This window comes from Scyliorhinus canicula, chromosome 9 (assembly GCF_902713615.1).
Source record: "Scyliorhinus canicula chromosome 9, sScyCan1.1, whole genome shotgun sequence".
Classification (NCBI taxonomy): Eukaryota; Metazoa; Chordata; class Chondrichthyes; order Carcharhiniformes; family Scyliorhinidae; genus Scyliorhinus; species Scyliorhinus canicula.
In genome coordinates, this window is record NC_052154.1 from 126,503,166 (window position 1) to 126,520,554 (window position 17,389).

At 46.1% G+C, this 17,389-nt stretch overlaps 1 protein-coding gene and 1 long non-coding RNA gene across 3 annotated transcripts in view; one reads left to right on the forward strand and one right to left on the reverse strand.

The window, feature by feature from the left end:
* The window catches only part of ptpn5 (protein tyrosine phosphatase non-receptor type 5), a 271,921-nt gene that overhangs the window by 130,585 nt on the left and 123,947 nt on the right, over positions 1-17,389 (reverse strand). The window contains exon 1 of one of the 2 annotated variants that reach the window (XM_038807520.1): positions 9,219-9,442. The exons of the other annotated variant lie outside the window; for it this stretch is intronic. The gene's annotated coding sequence lies outside the window, so the exon portion shown is untranslated. Of the gene's footprint in view, positions 1-9,218; positions 9,443-17,389 lie in introns of those variants that run through there. 2 annotated transcript variants of the gene reach the window in all.
* LOC119971665 overlaps positions 10,394-17,389 on the forward strand; it is a 42,613-nt gene continuing 35,617 nt past the window's right edge. The window contains exon 1 of the long non-coding RNA XR_005461889.1: positions 10,394-10,510. This is a non-coding gene — a long non-coding RNA (uncharacterized LOC119971665). The remainder of the gene's footprint in view (positions 10,511-17,389) is intronic.

Below are 17,389 nucleotides of genomic sequence, written 5' to 3' on the forward strand. Positions count from 1 at the left end.
GTGCCAGGCTTAGCCTGATTCAGTTCAAAATGGTCCACAGGGCTAATATGACTGTGGCCCGGATGAGTAGGTTTTTGAGGAGGTAGAGGACAGATGTCGGAGGTGCGGCGGAAGTCCGGCGAATCATGTACATATGTTTTGGATGTGTCCGAAGCTGAGGGGATTTTGGCAGGGATTCGCAGATGTCATGTCAGAGGTCCTGGTAGGGAGGGTGACTCCGAGTCCAGAGGTGGCAATATTTGGAGTGTCGGAAGATCCGGGAGCTGGGGGGGGGAGGGGGGGGGGGGGGGCGGAGAAAGGCTGATGTCTTGGCCTTTGCCTCCCTGGTGGTCTAGAGATGGATTTTGCTGGAATGGAGGGACTCGGAGCCTCCAAAGTCAGGGGTGTAGGTCAGTGACATGGCAGAGTTTCTCAGGCTAGAGAAGATTAAGTTCGCCTTAAGGGGTTTTCAACACAGGGGTTTGCTCGGAGGTGGCAGTCGTTCATCGGCTTCTTTGGGGAAAACTGATCTCAGCAGAAGGGGGAGTGAACGGGGAGGGTGCGGGGGGTGAAGGGGAGACATGGAAGTGCAGAATAAGGGCAGGGAATCTAATATATGGGTAGTTAGGAGTTAGGGCGGGGGGAAGTTGGATACGTTACTGTAGGGTTTTTGCGTGTGTTCTTTAGAATGTTAATCTGTTAAATGTTAAAATTATAAATGCGTCAAAATGTTTCCTAAAAAAAACTAAAGCTGCTATGTTGAGTCCTTCACCTTCTAAGAGGCGCCTTGAACATGAGAATCTACCCTCTATTTAAAGTGAGATTCTCCAGCGCTCAAGTACCTGAAAGCTTCTCATCTTCCTTTCAGGAGTCTGTGATGTGAGCAAGGCCTAAAGGTAAATTCCGACTTTTGCACGCCACATTGCTCCAGACGTGTTCTGGACTGGTGTGCTTTCTCACTAGCATAATGGACAATCAGGGGGAGGGGGGGAGGGGGATTCCGGTCAGGCCTTTTTTAAAAATTATAGAATTTACAGTACAGAAGGAGGCCATTCGGCCCATCGAGTCTGCACCGGCTCCTGGAAAGAGCACCCTACCCAAGGTTAACACCTCCACCCTATCCCCATAACCCAGTAACCCCACCCAACACTAAGGGCAATTTTGGACACGAAGGGCAATTTAGCATGGTCAATCCACCTAACCTGCACATCTTTGGACTGTGGGAGGAAACCGGAGCACCCGGAGGAAACCCACGCACACACGGGGAGGATGTGCAGACTCCACACAGACAGTGACCCAAGCTGGAATCGAACCTGGGACCCTGGAGCTGTGAAACGATTGCTATCCATAATGCTACCGTGCTGCCTTCATTTACATTCCATTAGGGAGTGCAAATCAGTTTCACGCCAGCCTCCAGTTGGAATTCTGATTTACCATGGTGGGCACCAGAGGAACATCCTGCCGGAGATTCATGTCGGTGTGAAACCAAATTTTGGATCCCTGTCGAAATCCACCAGTTCCCCTGATGCACTATCAATTACGACGAGACGAGAGTAGAATGTAATCGAGGCTTTATTACACAGAGATGTGTGGGCCTCCTACAGCAGCTGACGAAATGTCTGCTGTACGGGGAGCACACATATTTATACTCCGCCTACTGGGTGGAGCCAGCAGGCAGGGATCTACCCCCGTACCTGTAGTACAGGGGCCTTACCGTAAAACCCATATATACAGTATAATACATCAGTGGTGACTACCACACCCCCCGTCAACCATCGGATGAGAGTATGGACGAATGTTGCCCTTTGTGATTTGTCTGGACCTTGGATTCACCCAGATTGGTCTGGTAATGTTTTGTCCATGTGTTTTGAAATTCAAGGGAATACAGCTTTAGATGCTGTGCCGATTTTAAAGATGGCACTGCAGTAACCATTTTTTTTTAAGTGCCTTCCCACACCTGTCAAGTTTTGGCGGGCTCCCACAGTGATGGCAGTCCAAACTTCTTTGTCTTTAGTTTTGTGCAGCGGTTTACTCAATAAACTATTCTGGGCCTTCCCTGCAATATCGGAAGATTTTTGGGTGCTTTGGCTGAGGTTTTTAAACCTTCTGATTTGTTTTTGTGTTTTCTTTCTTCCCATGAGCTTGGCCACTAAGTTAGATGGTGCTGATTCTGAGCCCGGCTTTCAGAAACCGGCTGTTCTATCTTTCTTTTACAGCGCTGAACCTCTTGAAACTTGTCCTGGCTTAGATCTAAATTTCTTGCTCACCCCTGCTCGGTCTTTTGACTCTGCAATCCGTGGGCATGGACAATAGACCGCCACTAGATTTTGTGGAGTCTTCAGCTGCACAGTGAAGTATTTTTCCCTGCCTTTCTGCTTTCAGTCCTGACATGGAACTTCTTTCAGGCAATCTCCCTCTGTCTCCACTGTCAGTGCTTCAGTCAACCAGAATACTGTTCTAATTTTTTAGCCTTTGAATTTCTGCTCCACCTTCTCTGAGGTTCTGGGCTTTGTGTGTATCTCTGCAGAGAGTCTTGAATTGCTGATCATTAAGAGTTTATTGATAACACCATATCAATGTACAAAGGTACAGGATACAGCCCAAGCTATGAGCTAACTCCATTCTTGATTCTGCGCAGGTCATCATCCAGCCTATAATCGACTGGTTATGTGTTTCTTTACTGTGACTCGTCCAGTCCCACAAAAACCCTTGTTGCGCCGGATACTTTGATACTACACATTCGATATCCACATGTATAAACTGGATAATTCTCAAATCTGTAATTAAAATAAAAATATAGGAAATGAAGGACATGACTAAGGTCTGAAGGTAATAAAATCAGTATCGAGTCCAGAATTGATTAGCGTGCCCAGGAGAAAGGTGGAATGATGGGAATTAATTTTCACACCAAAAATAGCATAGGAGAGGATAGTTTGAGTGAGGCAGTTTAATATGTTAGAAGTCCCAACCCCATCTCACCTTGAACCTACCCACTTAAACATAGATAGAACACAGAGGCAGGAGTAGGCTATTTGGTCCTTTGAGCTTACTCCACTGTTCATTATCATGGCTGATCATCAAGTTCAGTGCCCTGATCCTGCCTTTCCCCCCATATCCCTTGATCCCCAAGAGCTATGGGTGCGATCCAGTGGCTACGCTGCGCCCGAAAAGCAGCTCGTGGTTGAAAGCCGGGAGACCCTGCTCCCAGGATCTACCCGTCTTGCAAAGCTAGCATCATTTACCGCAATCTCGCAAGACGTTGCGATGTGAATCCCGCCCACAATGGCAATAAGCCTCACTCTAATGTGCAGATTCCTGAGGTACCTGAGGCTTTGGGTCCCTGGGTGAGCACCGTTCAGCACTGGTCCCCCTAAACGGCACTAGCAGTTGCCTCGCAGGGGATTGGAGTTCAGGGACCTTGGGCTGGGGTTGCCTGGTGTGCATGTTGTTGGGGGGGGGGGGGGCCGGGGACCCTCCCATATTGCGTTCGGGCTGGGGGGGGGGGGCAGGTCGGGGGTTGTTTGGGGGGCCTTGGAGATCGGTACATTTTAAATGGTATCCCGATTTCACACTACAATGGGGAATTGCGGCGAGCGGTGCTCCTCATTGTACAAAACGGGGCTATGAAAAAAATGAAATGAAAATCACTTATTGTCACGAGAAGACTTCAATGAAGTTACTGTGAAAAGCCCCTAGTCGCCACATTCCGGCACCTGTCCAGGGAGGCTGGTATGTGTGGCCTTGGTCATTCAGGCCCCTTAGCCACATGTTTCTTAGCACTGTGAATGCCAGGACACATGCGGCTGAACGCACTCGCTCCAGGACTTTGTTCCCTTTTGGGAGAACCGTGTCCTATATATAGTTCCTTCTTTAAATCACACAATGTTTTGGCCTCAACTACTTTCTGTAGCTCAGCACAGGCACACTCCTGCTCCTCTCTGGCCAGCTCAAGGGCTCTCTACTCGAACGGAATGTAGTTCTTCAGCTCAGGAAGGACCCCGGTCGACTATGCTCATTCCCATCAATTGTGCGCAAGCTTGTCCTGCAATAAGACAGATGGGGAGAATATTTGCAGGATGCATGCTGGGTCAGATGGTATGGATGCCTCGCATGTGTGGTTGGTTTGTGAGAGCTGGGATGTGATGAGGAGCCGCTGGGGGTGGGGCGGGGGGGGGGGGGGGGGGGAGATAAGGAAGGATATGGGAGGGCGGGTGATTGGACCCTGTGAGTTAGTAGTGAGTTAACTCCCAGTGGAAGGATGATGGATGTGAATGGGTGCGTGGCGATAAATGAGAAGACAGCCTCACAAGGAGGTCATTCATTTTTTTCCTGCACTGGATATCCATGCACCTGTGCAGCAAACTGGTGCTGATTAATGCTACCACCGCCTCTCCTGCAGGCTGGTGACCTTGCTGGCAGGCCTTCTTTTCATTTGCAGGTAGAGGGCACACTGCCTCTGCTCCACCCTATTAAGTATCCTGGTTTGGGCTCCCTCCAAGGACAACGGGGTTGTCTTCCTGGTGTGAACCCGCCCCTCCCCCCCCCCACGAGTGGACTTGGAACAAGTGTCAAGGAGGCGCCTAAATGGTGTGCCCCCAATTGATGAGCTCAAGTGATGCTGGGGTGAATGAATCAGAGGCAGGCAACCATGGACACAGCATGAAACTCATGCTGAAAAATTATTTATTTAAAGTGCCTGAAGATACGACGCAATATCTGTCGAAGACACCGGAAGGATACTCACTAGTTGTCTAACTGAAACCAACACTTTGCCAAAATGTAGGAAAGTTCAGCCCCATACAGCAGATCAATCCTAAAACTACTCCTATCGCCTCAGTTCACAACCTAATACTGAAATATCAGAATGTTCAACAATATTGGCAGTTTCAAAGGAGCTGTAACAGTATACTTGCAGGAGAATGCCAGTCCATTAATTGATCTGGTCCATTTTTCATAACGTAAATGCAAACAGCTACAAGATGAAACAGTTTTATGATTCCACGCTACAGAAACTGGAAAACCATCAGCGAAGGATATGGGGCGGAGCATGCAAAACCTGCGTCAAACAGGCGCCGCCCCTGATTTCCCCGGAAAAGGGGATTCTCCACCCGTTCGCTGATAGTGAAATCGGCATCGGGAATGTAGAAACCAGCCCAATGTACTTCCGCCGGAGCTGAATTGCACCAGTTTTACAATCCCCTTGCTGTCATAAAGCGGGATGCAATTCAGTGTTCCACGTCATATTAATTTATGCATGGTGTAGAATACAAGGGATTCCCAGGGAATCCTGCTATAGGACCGCCCACCCGAGGGCCAGTGGCCTGCACCTCCTCGCTCCAGCATCACAAATCGGCCCCGACTCCACCCCACCACAAATCGACTCCCTTGTACTGCAAATTGGCCCTGACATCCCCCTCCCCCTTGCAGCAGCCCCCCCCAACCCTGGATTGCCTGGGTGCCGCCCACCTCTAAGTACGGGGTGACACAACCCACCCCCGGAACCCCTGTTTAGGGGGGACTCCCCCAGAGACCACTTTAGGCAGAGGGTCCCTGTGGGAGGTCTCCCTATCACAGGGGCCCTGTGGGGGGTCTTCCTATTACACAGGGCATTGCGTGGGGGGTCTCCCTATCACAGGGGTCACTGTGTGGGGGTCTCCCTATCATAGGGGTCACTTTTGGGGGGGTCTCCCTATCACAGGAGTCGCTGTGGGGTGTCTCCCTATCGCAGCTGTCCTGCGGGGGGGTGGGGGGGCACCAAAGGAATCACAGGAAGGGGGAGCATTGGGCACCGGGCCTGTTAAATTGATGCAAATGTATCGTTCATGCCAATTGAGCATTCCGGGATGGAGAATCCAGCCCAGTCATGTATGAACAATGCCACATAAGTTTTCGTCAAGAAGTGCGAGGCATGTCAAGATCATATGCCAAGTTCACACAAAGAACCATTGATTCCACGTGCAGTTCCTTTCCATCCTTGGTTCAAATTTCATCTGACCTCTCATGCCATGGCACTGACATCATTGTTATCAGCTGCTTTACCAAATACCCCATTATTCGACAATTCTACAATATGTCAAGTGCAACTGTCGTGCACACTCTGAAGTGCTATTTTCAGTTTATTTGGTGTGCTTGGAGAGATCATTATGGATAACAGTCTGCAATTTATTCGTCAGCCAATTTCAAGATATGTGTGCGAAGTGGAATATTGATCACACTACTCAATACTCTCTATCTAACGGCCTAGCAGAACATGTGACTGACATGGTGAAATTGCTCATTCCCAAATATAGACCGACCACACAAGATCTACACATTGCAATGTTACATCTGAGAGTAACACCTTTTACTGCAACTATGTCATCACAGGCAGAGCTCATGTATGGCAGACCAATGCAAACCAATTTACCTACTCTAATCCATTCCACTCTGCGAACTAGAGAGCAACTTTTAAAACTACAAGAGAAGATGATCAACGTATACAATACAAATGCAGGTACAGAATTGTCAAGTTTATAGTTGGGGAAAATTAGTTTGCACCCACGGTCTCACAGAATGTATATAGCAACCAGCCGAGGTAACAAGGATTTCTTTGGAACTAAAGTCCTATGGATTCATTGCACAATAAGACACAACGGTGAGGTGTAACCTAGAATACATTAGATCCGTTTTAGCTCCTCACCCACCATGCAGTACTATTCCGTCCAGGTCAAGATCCAAAATGCAATCAGGAACAACAGCCAAGAATGATAATTCCACAGATCACTGAGAGTAATTAAAGAAACCTCCAGAAAAGGTTAACATTACAAGATCTGGACATATCAGCGGGTTACCTTTATGCTTTAGAGGGTCATAGATTTATTAGTTCTATACACTTATGTCATGAATATGTACTGTGAATAGTTATACTTCTTTGGAAGGGGGAAAGTATCTTTAAAAAGAAAGGGGGATGTTCTAAAATGGCTGTAAGAGATGGCAGCATGCCATCACTAGACGTGACATGTGTCTTGTTACCCAGCCTCAGTTTCACTTCAGCCTGGAGCAGAACAAAACAGACACATCCCTGTTGCTGATGTCTTCAAGCTTTCTATCCATATATATTGGGCAGCATTCTGTGTTCCTGAGGCTAAGTGTTGACGCCGTTGAGAAACGCGGCCTCAGGATCAGCAATTCTGGCCCTACAGGGCGCCACCATGGCACCGGAGCGATCCACGCTGCTCCAGCTGCTGATCCTGGCGTGAACTGGGCGGCGCGGAGTCCACGCATGCACAGTGTCACCGGCGCCAACGGCGCATGCGCAGTGGCTCCCTTCTCCGTGCTGGCCCCGACGCAACATGGCGCAGAGCTACAGGGGCCAGCGCGGAATAAAGGAGGCCCCAGCCAGGGAAGCTGGCCCACCGATTGGTGGGCCCCGATCGCGGGCCAGGCCACATGGAGCCCCCCCCCCCCCCCCCCCGGGATTTACGACGGCCGGTCTGAGAATCGGTGGGGGATGGGGGCCGTGTAGAGTGGCCCCCGACCAGCGGCGCGCCAACCACGCCAGAGCCAATGACGCCGATTCTCTGCTCTGCGGAGTATTGCGTCCCGGCATCGGGGCAGTATGGCACGATTCGCACTGGTCGCGGGGATTCTCCGGACAGGCCTCGGGCTGAGAGAATCCTGCCCATTGTTTTCACATGCCTAGTTTAAATAAATGACCCACAACATGTTTACACTTTCCTTTAAGTGATTGGTGCCTTAACATCATTATTAAAACCACAAGACCCACTATTGCATTTATCCTATTTAAATTCATTTATCATTTGAAAGAACCTGATTCAATCTGTGGGTGTGCCTTTAAAACAAGGATTGCAGCAGGTCAAGAAGGCAGTTAACCATCACCTTCTCAAGGGTATTAAGGATAGGCAATAAATGTGTGCAATGCCCAAAACCCCTAAATTAATTTTTAAAAAGCAGTATAACCTTTAAAGCTATGGTACGGTACACTTCTCATTAATCTGCACTTTTCCCTTACAGTACTACCTTTCCTGAGATTTGGAGCACAAAATTGAATGCAGTGCACGAGATGCGGTCTAACCAAAGTGCAGTAGAACTTAAACATTCTTAACTCCTGTGTTTCAACTCCTTCAAGGTAAAGACAAATATTCCAGTAGCTCTTTTATTTATGTTTTTTCACCTGTCTGCCAGCTTTTAATGCTTTCATGATTTCTACAAATGGGTACCCAAATTCCATTACTCCTTCATAGCTCCCTGCCTCTCACCATTAAAAACTTTTTCAATTTGTCTTCTCAGACCCAATGGATAAGCTGACATTCCCACACTTTGAAGGGGGCATCCTCTGCATTTTGTTCAATTTATATTATTACATCAATAAACGAGCTGTCCTTTATCTGTAGCTACTGTACATGCATAGAAGCAGATGCAGATCCACACTTTAACCATACAGTATCAGACAAGAATGAATTATTCTGTTTACCTGATGCATACTATATGAATAGTAATCTACTTCTACTTCTACAAGTGATTTATTTCCTGTTACCTGATGCATACTGCTCTGGTACAGAAGCTATCGCTGTGCCGAACATGAGCTGAATGATATTATAAAGGCATACATGATTCTCTTTTACCTTGTGTATATTGTACATGTACCGGAGCTGAAACATGGGCTGCAGTGTAACATATTCTGGCATTATGTAAATCCATTGTGATGTGGCTGCAAAGCATTCCACTTTATAAACTTGCAGTTTTAACCTGCCCCCAATATTATACATTTCCCTCAATATTACATATGCAGATATTAAAAACCTTTTTCACAAATGCCTTCCTCACTGTAAAATATTAATATTACAGAGAGAGAGAGGTGGTGATGCATATACAGTTCAGGAGATAGAAATAGGGATCGTGAGGAAAAAATGAGTGAGATCGGGAAATAAATTGATAAAGGAAAGGAGAGATACAATAGAAAAACAGAATGATAGAAATAAAAATGGAGAAATAGTGGATGAAATACAATAGATGCAATATTAAAGAGAGATAAGAAAGTGAGCTGAGGAAAAGAAGTGAAAAAACAGGTAGAGCAAGAGATGTCGGGGAGGGATAGTGAAAAAAAGGAAAAAATAGCATAAAAGAGATAAATTAAGGGAGAGGCAGAAATAAATAGAGAGTGCTTCTTTGTATGTGCGTTATCGTTATCCATTCCCCTCTGTGATATTGTGCGGCTGACCTGTGGTATTAGCGCTTACCATATGGATGTCTTGATCCTGAACAGGCTTGAGCTGAAGCAGCTGGATTTCATCCTCACACTCTGACCCACATCCTAGCAAAGGAGCAACCTTCAGCAAACTGGCGCCAATCGCCTTCTATAGCAGGACCATGTGATATTGATGAGTATCCAGTCAATGAGAATGTCAGCTGTGATTAATTCTTTTTTCACAGTGCGAGAGCAGCAGCTCCACTCCTGTATGCAGTCATATTAATACTGGCTTGTAATAGGATTAACTATAGATGAGAAGCACAAATAATATGAAGATTATGTGAATAAATCATATTTTTTGTTATTGCTTTCCTAACTACATGAAGCATTCCCTTCTGAATTTTAATATTTACTGTAAGGCAAAAACCCCCGTTTAAGTGACACTTGCAATATAATACACAGGATCCAAGGCAAGTGCTGAGAGTTCACTTATTCAAAAACAGCAAAAGAAAACACACTCGCCTCAACATTCATCGTTTCTTCAAAGTCCCATAAATCTCCCTTTCCCATTCAAAACCCTTCAAAAGCAAAAGAAGTAATTTTGACTTTGACTGATAATGTAAAAAGATTGGTAGTGATTCAGTCACCTGTTATGAACTTAAATGAAATGAAAATCAGGAAAAATATTAAACGGATGCCTGAATCAGTCGTGGCAATTTTACACCATCAACCAAAATCAAACCATTACCTCCAAATTATTTCAGTCAGAATAGTGTTCCCTCCTGTTCTGAAAGTGTCAAATCCTGTCGGGCTACAGTTTCCTAGCTGTCCTCCAACACATCACCGAAGTGGGTATTCTTTATCTAAATAATGAGTGGCTGCAGGCTATTTAACAACAAGGGCATCACTCTGGGCTTGTTCTTTTTCAAGCTGATGCCTACATATGCACTCCTGCCAACAGCCACATGGAAATAATCAGGAATAGAAACCCAAGCTGATTTTTCTCTCACTGGCCCAGATGTTGTTTAATAATAATAATAATAATAATTGCTTATTGGCACAAGTAGGCTTCGATGAAGTTACTGTGAAAAGCCCCTTCCGGCACCTTTCAGGGAGGCCGGTACGGGAATTGAACGTACGCTGCTGGCATTGTTCTGCTTTGTAAGCTAGCTATTTATCTCACTGTGCTAAATCAGCTCCCATCAACCATTCCTCCAGTTTAGATCAGATACAGCATGGCTGAACATTGGGCAAAAAACATCCTTTTCTGCATGGTTCAGCAGCACACCAAGAAATGCATTTATCTCGTGAGGCAGTGGGAAGCAACCATCATCTTTTAAGGTAATTTTCCCTCTCTTGATCTTTGGTATCTTTCTATCTATATTTCATGTCATCACTGACATAGACAACTGACTGAACTGCAGCTCTTGTGTCTTGTGTCAATTTCATGCTAAAATAATACCTCAGTGTGAGTTTGTATCTGCTCTCAGTTCAATATATGTTCAAGAGTTTGCATGTGACATTGGAAATTGAACCTGCGTAGAATCCTAAGTTTTCCATCAGCTGTCTATTCTGCAGAACAGCAAATTGGCTGACCCTGTACCACATATAGCACCAATGTTTGCTTGTGACGACCACATTGCATAACAATTAGAACACCTTTGGTGGCTTACTGACCCCTTGCAGACATTTTATTCATTTATGGGCAAGGCCAGCATTTATTGCCCTTGTAAAGTTGCCCTCGACAGGTTGAGACACTGAACCCCTGCAGTCTATGTTTTGAAAGTAACCATATAATAGTGAAAATGAGAGCACTGTTAACAGCAGCCCACCTTCCAATCAGAGGCCTAGCAATTCAGCAACCTTGGCAGCACTACCTCTAGCAGTGGCCACTGTTCAGGCTGAAGGATAAGGAAGTCTAATGATGAAGCACCTCGAAGAGAAGTTAGGTGTCTTTGAAGAAGCTTCAGCCAGGCGGGCAGGTCCTGGCAATTAGGAGAGGTGGTCATATTCTGGCACCTTATTTATCGAAGCAGGCATTGCTGCCGGGGGGGTGGGGGGGGGGGGGGGGGGGGGGGGGGTGGATGGCCTCTGTAAACCGTGTGTAAAGATAGGCCCAACCCCAGGAACCTGCTGGGATGCCATCAGGGTTTACCTGGCAATCTCCCGACGCAGCAGTGAGACGAGCAAAATACCAGAAAGGGTAGGAAGCGGCCCTAATCGGACAGGAAGACTTCACCCCTCCCCTCCTGTTCCTTGCCTTGCCATGTACCAACCCTCCCAGGAGTCCTTTACCCCCATGTGGGAATGTAGCTTGACTGTTCCAAACCATTTTGTCTTTAAACGCAGCCCATTGTCCCGTTACAGGTTTATCTGAGGTGTATCTGGATTGGATTGGATTTGATTTATTCTCACCTGTACTGAGGTACAGTGAAAAGTATTGTTCTGCGTATAGTCCAGGCAGATCGTACCATATATGAAAAAATTGGACATACATAAATAGTCAAAGTAAATACATAGACACAGGAATCTGGTGAGCGTACTCAGTAGAGAAGATGTGTGAAGAGATCAGTTCAGTCCATAAGAGGGTAATTCAGGAGTCTGGTAACAGCTGGGAAGAAGCTGTTTTTGAACCTGTTCGTGCGTGTTCTCAGACTTTTGTACCTCCTGCCCGATTGAAGAGGTTGGAAGAGAGAATAACCCTAGAGGGAAGGGTATTTAATGATGCTGTCCGCTTTCCCAAGGCAGTGCGAGGTGTAGACAGAGTCAATGAATGGGAGGTAGTTTCGCTTGATGGACTGGGCTGTGTTCAACACTCTCGGTATCTTCTTACGGTCTTGGGCTGAGCAGTTGCCACACCAGGCTGTGATGCAACCAGGTAGGATGCTTTCTCAGATGCATCTGTAAAAATTGGTAATAGTCAATGTAGACATGCCGAATTTCCTTAGTTTCCTGAGGAAGTAAAGACACTGTTGTGCTTTCTTGGTGGTAGCATCAAAATGGCTGGACCAGGACAGATTGTTGATGATGTGCACACCTAGGAATTTGAGGCTGTTACCCATCTCCATCTCAGCATTTTTGATTCTGACAGGGGCGTGTGGGATAATTCGCTTCCTGAAATTAAAGACCAGCTCTTTAGTTTTGCTGACGTGGAGGGAGAGATTGTTGTCATTACACCATGCCACTAGGTTCTCTACCTCCCTCTTTTTTTAATACATTTAGAGTATCCAATTATTTTCTTTTTCAGTTAAGGGGCAATTTAGCGGGGCCAGTCCACCTAACCTGCCCATCTTTGGGTTGTGGGGGTGAAACCCACGCAGACACGGGGAGAATGTGCAAACTCCACACGGATTCTCTATCTCCCTCCTGTACTCTGGCAATTCATTGTTCGCGATCCGGCCCCCTATGGCCGTTTCATCAGCAAACCTGTAGATGGAGTTGGAGCTAGATTTTGCCACACAATCGTTGTAATGTTCTTGTCGGATGGCATGATTTATATTACAAGAACACTTGTAGCTAAAGCTATAAATGATTTATTAACAGTAATTGTGGATAAACTATATATAATATAACAGATGAATAACAGTAAGATCAAGGACAAGTAACCTCTCTCCAGCTTCCTCCAGCCTGCCTGAGGGGTCAGCTGACACTAACATTCACTTATATATTAATGAGACTCCTAGTGGTCAGTCGGTGAATTACAACACAATCATGATATCACTCCAGTCGATAAATGCAAATTCCTGCGGATGCTGGAATCCGAAACAAAAGAGAAAATGCTGGAAAATCTCAGCAGGTCTGGCAGCATCTGTAGGGAGAGAAAAGAGCTAACGTTTCGAGTCCAATGACTCTTTGTCAAAGCTAACAGACAGAGAAAGTGGGAAATATTTATACTGTGGAGTGAAAATGAAAGATGAGTCATAGCCACAGAAACCCAGGGAAACCGGGTGCTAATGGCCACAGAATCCAAGGGGAAAGAGTGCTAATGGCAGTCCCAGAGAGAACAAAAGATGTGAAAGGTCAAACAGCAGGGAAACTAACATCAGAGGGAGAACTGTAGATGTGGGGGGAGGGGAAGCAAAGAGGAGAAAGGTGGATAAGATTAGGGGGGATTAAATATATATTAAGAAAGAAAGAAATGGTAAAAGACAGTTAAAAATGAAATGAAAACAAATGGGTCGAGGTGGGGTAGAGCTGATCATCTGAAGTTGTTGAATTCAATGTTGAGACCAGAAGGCCTAACTGGAAGATGAGATGTTGTTCCTCCAGTTTGCGTTTAGCTTCACTGGAACATTGCAGCAGGCCAAGAGCAGGCATGGGAGCAGGGTCTTTTGTTAAAATGGAAAGCAATGGGAAGGTCAGGGTCCTGAATGCGCACAGACCGAAAATGCTCAGCAAAGTGATCACCCAGTCTGCGTTTGGTCTCTCTGATATAGAGGAGACCGCATTGGGAGCAGCGAATGCAGTAGACCAAATTGGAAGAGATGCAAGTGAAACGCTGCTTAACCTGGAATGAGTGTTCTGGGCCTGGGATGTTAAGCATGAAAGAGGTAAAGGGGCAGGTGTTACACCTTCTGCGATTACATGGGAAGGTGCCATGGGTGATGGGAGAGGTACTGGGTATGGTGGCGGAGTGGACTAGATTGTCTCGGAGGGAATGGTCTCTGCGGAATGCTGACAGAGGCAGTGAAGGGAAGATGTGTTTGGTTGTGGCATCACGCTGGAGTTGGTGAAAATGGCGGTGGATTATGCTTTGCATACGGAGGCTGGTGAGATGAAATGTGAGAACGAGGGGGACTCTATCCTTGTTCATGGAGGGGGTGGAGGGGGTGAGGGTAGTGGCACGGGAGATGAACCGCACACTGTTGAGGGCCCAGTCCACAACTGTAGGTGGGAAATCACTTGCAGTGGGAAACCCCCACATCTACAGTTCACCTTCTGATGTTAGTTTCCCTGCTGTTTGACCTTTCACATATTTTGTTCTCTCTGGAACTGCCATTAACACTCCTTTCTCTTGGTTTCTGTGGCCAAAAGCATCCGGTTTCCCTGGGTTTCTGTGGTTATGACTCATCTTTCATTTTCACTCCACAGTATAAATATTTCCCACTTTCTCTGTCTGTTAGCTTTGACAAAGAGTCATCGAACTCGAAACGTTAGCTCTTTTCTCTCCCTACAGATGCTGCCAGACCTGCTGAGATTTTCCAGCATTTTCTCTTTCATATCACTACGGTCATGTGTGTATGGGGGCCCCACTATTGAGGACTATTGTGGAGCATATGTTGTTGTTTACCCTTACTGATTGTGGTCTATTGGTCAGGAAGTTGAGGATTCAGTTGCAGAGGGAGGACCGAGTCCTAGGTTTTGGAGTTTTGATACGAGTTTGGCTGGGATTACGGTGATGCAGGCTGAGTTGTAGTCAATGAATAGGAGTCTGACCTAGACGCCTTTGTTATCGAGATGCTCCAGGGATGAGTGTAGGGCCAGGGAGATGGAAGCTGCTGTACACCAGTTGTGGCGGTATGCGAATTGCAGTGAATCAAGACATTCTGGGAGTATGGAGTTAATGTGTCTCATGGCCAACCTCTCGATAGATGTCAAGTCCACTGGACGGTAGTCGTTGAGGTATTTTCCCTGGTTCTTCTTTGGCACCGGTATGGTGATGGTCTTCTTGAAGTAGGTGGGGACCTCGGAACGGAGTAGGAAAGGTTGAAGATGCCCGCGAACACAGTTGGTCCGCGCAGGATCTGAGTGCATGACCAGGGAATCCTTCAGGACCCCTTGCTTCCCGAGGGTTCACTTTCAAGAAGGCCCATCTGACTGCGTAACCTGTGACAGCAGGTATGGGTGTGCCCAAGGCTGCTGGAGCTGTTGACAGGGGTTTGATGGTTTCCTCCTCGAAACAAGCATAGAATGCATTGAGTTCATCGGGGTGGGGTGTGCTAGTGCCGGAGATTCTGTTCGGCTTGGCTTTGTAACCTGTTATGTTGTTTAAGTCTTGCCACAACCAACGAGAGTCTGTGTCGTCAGTCTGTGACTAGCTCAGACTGCTTTGTCTGTTCTTAATCCACTGAAATTAGCCCGCCCCCGATTAATTATTTTTAATTTGGATTGCTTTGTGTTCTTTTCCATAGCTACCCTGAACCTTGTGATGATGTGACCACTGCCCACTAAATGTTCCTCTACTGTCACTTGATCCAGTTGGCCCAGCTCATTCCCTAGAACCAGATTCACCAATGCCACTTTCCTTGTTGGGCTGGTAATATACTGATCCAGAATATACTTCTGAATACACTTCAGAGACTCTTCGTCTCTTTGTCATTCACTCTCAGTCTATATTAAGGTAATTAAAGCCCCTCCCATTATAGCTTTAAAAGTTTTGCACCTCACTGTAAATTTCCTTGCAAATCTGTTCCTCTATATCTTTTACTGTAGAAAGCAACTGATAGTGTAATGGTACCCCTATTATTTCTTAGCTCCAACCAAATAGATCTGTCCCTGATCTCTCCAGGACATCTTCTCTTTACAGTATTGTAATACTCTTCCTCATTGATACTAATACCCATCCTCCTTTATTTCCTGAACATCTTCTCTCAAGAAAATTTAGAATGCATTGCTGCCATTTTTTGAGCCAGGTCAATATTTTTGCCACTGTATTATTTTCCCTGTATTATCTGTGTCTGCAGATCATTTACTACACCCGTGTGTTCACATACATCCACTATAATGCTACTTTAGACATTTGCATTCCCACTTACTCTGGTCCTCCTCAGCCAGTGGTAGCGTTGGTGTAGCAATCAGTTTCAGACCCAGTATAGACAATATTGTACAGTTTGAGTCAATTCTGCAGCAGACCACCAGTGCAGGTAAGCAGTTAGCAACTTCTACTGTTTCATATGGACACGAACGAAACCAAACAGAGTATTCAAAGAAATTTAGTTAATTTACGATGACTATCATACATCACAAGGTAGATCCCAGCTGGATCTGCCTTGCCGGTGCCTAACTGGTCAGCTTTATATACCATACAACTATACATTGTTTAGAGGTCCCCCACCTCCTTAATGAGGGAGCTCGTATTCTGCAAGGTTTATGAGGAAGTTAATTGTTCCCACCCTATAAGATACTTGCCTGTTATAACATACTGCATCTGCAATCTATAACTGAGAGTTGGAACACACCAAATACAAAGTAGGATCCTTGGAAAATGATGTGATTTTCATTCAACCATCAATTATGCTGATATTAATGAACTCAAGAAGGATGGTCATAATTTCAATTCCATAGCAATAACAAACCACTTCCTTCCTTCTGCAATAATCACCCTGCAAGATGAACGGACATTGCGCGACAATCACCAGGCAGGAAAGTTCCCTTCCAGTCGGGGAACACTTCAGCAGTCAAGGGCATTCATTCAGCCTCTGATCTTCGGATAAGCGTCCTCCAAGGCGGCCTTCAGGACGCGCGACAACGCAGAATCGCCGAGCAGAAACGGATAACCAAGTTCAGCAAGCATGAGTACGGCCTCAACCGGGATCTTGGATTCGTGTCACATTACATTCACTCCCCACCATCGAGCCTGGGCTTGCAAAATCCTACCAACTGTCCTGGCTTGAGACAATTCACACCTCTTTAACCTGTGATTATCCCTCTTTCCAGTTGCTCCATCTGGACCTGTAAAGACTTAACTACCTGCAAAGACTCACATTCAAAGTATCATCTTGCATCATTGAATTTGACTATATATGTGTTTGTGGAACTCACCTTTTCATTCAGTTGAAGAAGGAGCTGTGCTCCGAAAGCTAGTGATTCAAAACAAACCTGTTGAACCTGGTGTTGTAAGACTCCTTACTGTGCTCACCCCAGTCCAATGCAGGCATCTCCACACCCTGCAAGGGTGGGAGGTTAAACTGAAGGGGCGGGATTCTCCGTATCAGAGGCTAAGTGCTGACGGCCCGCTTCAGTCATAAAATGGGATTCTCCGACCCATCACCGATTATGATATCGGCGTCGGGCAATGGAAAATCCCACCCTCCCTCTCTAAATATCTCTGGACCTTGACATCTCTCTCTTTTAAGATGCTCCTTAAACCCTATTTCTTTGACCAAGCTTCAGGTTATCTTCCCCAATACCTCAATTTTGTGAGTTAATGTTCCTTTAAAGTGCCTTGGGATGCATTGTTACTTTATAGGCATGACATAAATGTAAGATGGTCTTGACCCT